Source organism: Beta vulgaris, chromosome 8 (genome assembly GCF_026745355.1).
Source record: "Beta vulgaris subsp. vulgaris cultivar EL10 chromosome 8, EL10.2, whole genome shotgun sequence".
NCBI lineage: Eukaryota > Viridiplantae > Streptophyta > Magnoliopsida > Caryophyllales > Amaranthaceae > Beta > Beta vulgaris.
Genome location: NC_079209.1, coordinates 12,696,407 through 12,701,645, shown reverse-complemented (window position 1 = coordinate 12,701,645; position 5,239 = coordinate 12,696,407).

Sequence of the window (5,239 nt, the reverse complement as noted above, 5' to 3'; positions counted from 1 at the left end):
TTTACTAGAATTAAGTTCATTGAGAAAATAATAAGATCTAACATATAGATATATGAAAAATAAAAACATAAATAATTATTTATACAACAAATATTCTAGGAATAAAATAATTACTCAATTGCATAATAAATCTGCAATGTCGTTGACAAACATTCATTTGATTCTTCATGTGATGTCATTATGGTATGCTATATGTTTAAAAGTATATGTCTGTATTTTTTTTTTATCTTTATATAACTCAATTTTTAAAAGTATCATTTTGAAAAGCATAATTGCTATTGTTACATATAATACGCTATTTTTATAGTTAGTTTTATATGTTTTTAAAATAAATAATAAATAATACGTTATTGTTCATCTAAATAAATATATTTTCGCAAGTTGTAAAATTATATTGTATATGAAACTTATTTCGAAAAATATTTCAAACACTCTCGATGGTAAAAATATATAGTATAGCGAATTATGTAGCAAAAGCTATATTCAATTTACATAGTTGAATAATTTAGCACTAGTGGAAAAAACATCAAGTGCTCCGGTTAAAAACCCTACAAGTGCTCCGTATTTGACCCGTAGCAGACGCCATACGAGCACTTGAGTATTTATCAAGTGCTCCGGTTTTCAACCGGAGCACTTAGATTCACAAGTGCTCCGGTTGTATTAAAAACCGAAGCACTTGTGGATTTTTTATGCTCAATATAAGTCAAGTGCTTCGGTTGATAAGGGAAAACCGGAGCACTTGTGAAACCAAGTGCTCCGATTTTCCCACACAACCGGAGCACTTGAGCCTTAAAAAAAAAAAAATTAAAACCTGCTACCCTTGCTTACCAGCAGCATGGGTAACAAGTCTTAAAAACCAAAACTGAAGTAATAGAGCAGCAGTATACAGTGGTTTAAAGTCAAAGAAGGGCAAGCAAACATGATTTTACTTCACCACATAGCAAAAATATCAGCATATTACTTAAAATTATGTCTGAATCTCTCCCTAAACTAACTGTCTAACATCATAAACTAAAAAAGGAATAGTTCTCTAACATTAGGCCCAAAGTGTCACTTATGGACTACACTTGTCAAATTGCGGCAGGCGGGGAGCTGGTGCTGCCAGTGAGCTCCTACTAGTGCTGCCGGTGAGCTGCTCTAGTGCTGCCAGCATATGGGTTGCAGGTGCTGCCAGCATATGGGCGGCAGGTGCTGCCAGCAAATATTCGATTAGGTTCAAGATCAAATCCCATAAGATATGAGTAAAAATAAATGAATTTGATACACCACCAAACCCGTCTAAGAAGGTGGAAACCAACTACCAAAGGAAATCCAACAAACAGATAAGGGCACCTCATGAAATACTTACTCTTCCTTTTCCCAGACCTTATAACTTTGAACATTTCGTCTTCAGCAACTGGTCTAACCTGAGGAACAATTAAAAAAAAAAATCAAAGTTAGAGCACTTTCAAAATGCAAACTCTACTATTTTCAACCTTCTTCAAGGAACTTATCAAATGTACCCTGGGTCTAACTTGGATGCTTATAGAGAAGATAAGATTTGGGCCTATATATGGAGTTATATGGGGTTGTTTAGTGTCCTTCGAGGAGCATAAAACAAGAATTCTCACATTGATTTATGTTATGTATAGTTGAAAAAAGTTCTGTTCTTGAACAGTATTTTCTACAACCTTTTCTTTTGGATCACAAAGCATTATTTCATAAGATCCACTTATGGTTTTGATCTTCTCTGTAGATCATAAAATATGCTAATACAAATAAAATATAAATAGGTAGTTTAGACTTTAGATGTTGATGCAAGTTCAAGAAACATAAAAAAATATAAAAATAGAGTAGAAAGAACAGAATCATAAGACATGCAACAGATGGAGAGGTGAGGATGCAAAAGGCAAAGGACCTACTTGCACCAGTTGGTTGTACAAAGCATCATGGCAGAACAAAGTCTGCAATTGTGAGTCAAACCCTTCAATTTCTATTTCTTCCAGTTCATCCTCAAGATTCATAGCTAGAATCCTGGTCTCGCTGATGAAGCTAACAACCAATAAAGTATCATATACATCATCAGTTGAAGACCTCAAGGACCACATTCCCTTGATGCCTTGAAGCTCTACTGATGCCTAAACAGATTACTCCAGAAATCAGTACAGTTATAAAACAAGCAAATATAAATTAGAATAAGCATCCAAGAAGAGTAAGAAAAAGCTAGACCTATTCATTTATCCCAATACCGTTACGAACAATACGAAGAGAACCATCCTTGTATGCCCCAGAGCAAGTTACAACCTGGCCTTGACCTTGCCTCTCAAGGTCAACCACACAAAAGTCTACGATCGAGCCCAAATTGACATATCTTTCCAAGACTTCTACATATGATCCTTTTGCATCTGGTTGTAGATTTAATTTTATAAGCTGCAATAGAATCACTCCCAAGGATCAAAATTTATAAATACCATAAGATCTGTCAAACCAAACATGCATAAAGTGCAGATTTAACCTAAGGCCTTGTATTGTCTCCCTGATCATGTCTTGCCTTGTGGAATCGTCATACAAGTAAAGTTTGATTGACAGATTAATTGAGGAAAGATAACCATTGGGTAGAATCCCTTAAAAATAAACTACCAACTTTGGTTTACTACTTCAATGATTGCCCGGCATCTTTTTTTGTACCTCTTTATCCAAAATTCCAAATGGGCAATACTCCTACGCACCCTTCGATGTTATTCTTTCTACTTTAGAAAATATGCTTTTTCAGTTGTACTTGAAAAAAAATTGTGGCCAATACCAAATGTACAACTTTGATTTATTTGGGCCTATATAAAAATCTTCAGAGAAGTGAACAAGCTCATCCTGAAGTAACTTATCAAATGTACCCCGGGTCTAACTTGGATGCTTATAGAGAAGATAAGATTTGGGATGGCATGATTTTGCCTTCGCCATTGTCGCTCCTCTCTGGAATAGAATTCGCAATCTTACCTTATCTATGTCCAAGGACACCCAAAACAAAGAAAAGCCAAACTACTTTCATGATTGGTCGAAGCTAGTCTTAAAAAACCCATATATACTTATTCTTTGTTGATCAGAATAGCTTAGTTCGCAAGCATAATTCCCAACAACCAGCAATTCCACCTCAACATGTACTCATGAACAGGTTACAATCAAATAACCCACCTTCTTTTTATCTTAATTTACCAACCTGCTTACCACTTTATAACCCAAATCATCAAAGAAACGCACATTCATGCTCCTTCCCAACCATCATACCAAGGAAACCAGGTGTATACTGTACAGTCGATATCATCCGATTTCCCCCATTAATAACATGAAATTTTCATTAAATAATTTAAGAATACTTGAAGCTTAAGACTTAAGATTAAAACCTATGATATCCTTATTGCAAAAATACGAATTATTCAAGGCAGAAGAATATATCAAATTATTGATGTTCCAAATCATCAGGAAAAAAAATAACAAAAAAATACACACAAAAGAATGACATCGTAACTCTCGTATGCCTGGAAATGATTCCTTTTTAATCAAATCGATAATTATAATTGTTCTCTTAAATTAGGGTTTACCATCTTACGAACATTATTCCGTAAACAGCAACAATAATCGAAGTAAATTTTCAGAAAATAAATTAAAAAAATCTACAATATGAAACTTCTATGGATCGTGATTTTCAACGTTATAAGAACATAGATGATTCACAGTAAAACAAAATCTGAAATAAAAAATGAAGGAGATGAGAAGTAAAAGAAAAATACCTTCGGCAGAAAATTCAAAAGGATTTGTGGATTCGTAAAATTGCCGATTGATCGAATGAGTACGCAATTAATTGGTTTACGATTGAAAAATTAGGGTTTTTTTGTTCCTTATATTTTTGCAAAATGTGAGTTGTAGTTGGATTTTTTTTTTTAGGTACATAATGGTGGTTTAAGAAGCAGATCTGAAGTTTGGGAGGAGAGAGCGCGGAAGCAGTAGATCTGAAGCAATGGTGGTTTAATTTTGTGATGGCCGGAAGCAGAAACCAACGAGGGTAGAAGGCTTAGCAGTCACGAACAACTTGCCACCGCAAATCAGCTTGCTCAATTTATGAGAACTCGCTTAATGAAGTCGAATTCTCCCGAAAATGCAATCCAATTGAAATCTAGGGTTTAATGAAAAAGCAGATGTAAGAGAAATTCGAATGAAAACAGTGTTTGCAGGCCATTATTTGATCGAAGAAGAAGCGAGAGATTATAAAATCTCCTCGAGAAGAAGAAGCGCAGAGAAGAATTATGCGATTGTGTTTGTTCGTTGGATGAACAGTGAGGAGAGAGTAAAAGGAAAACAGAAGGTATGAAGAAGTTCGACGGGCGAGGGAGGAGGGTTCAACTTCCAATTGACGGGAAATAAAAGTGAAGCGCAATACTTACACCTAGTCGAAAATAATTATTTGGAGGAAAACTTGTGCAAGTGCTCCGCTTAATTAACCGGAGCACTTATTGACAAGTGCTTCGATTGACAAGTCAAACGGAGCACTTGACATCAAGTGCTCCGGTGGGATATTCAACCGGAGCACTTGTGAATTTTTTATATTAAAATTTTCACAAGTGCTTGGGTTGATTATTCAACCGAAGCACTTGACAAGTAGCACAAGGAGTTTTTTCCTCTAGTGTAGGTTTTTATTCAAAATCACAGTGTAATCTTCACTTATTAAAAACACCTCATATGTAATTATATCTATGTTAAACAGTATTATTTTTTAAAAAATAAAAATTAAAAAGAATGACATGTGATGCTTAGGTGGAGCTCTCTATAATATTCTAAGGTTGTTTTTGTAAAATCATACTCTATCTTTTTCATCATATCGCTATAGATTTTGATTTTTGTTGCAACAACAAAATTTCCTTAATAATTTTTGTTGGAATATTAAATTGTTTTGGTTCAATTGAGTAAGGCTGGTGTTTGAATCCTTTACAGTTCTAAAATAGCTCTACAATGTAGAGTTTGAGCAATATCAACATTCAATAAAAAATAAATAGCTCATATATTATCTTTCCAAAACTCACTCTATTTTTTCTCATCAAAACCCACCCCCTTAATTCCCCCTTTCACCAATACACGCTCTTGATTTTAAAATGCATGGTTCATATACAACTCTCCTTGTAGAATTTTATTAATACTCTAGAGGATCCGGACTCGTAAGACTGAGATTTTGAAAGATAATATGTTTAATCATGTAAGTTGAACCTATGGT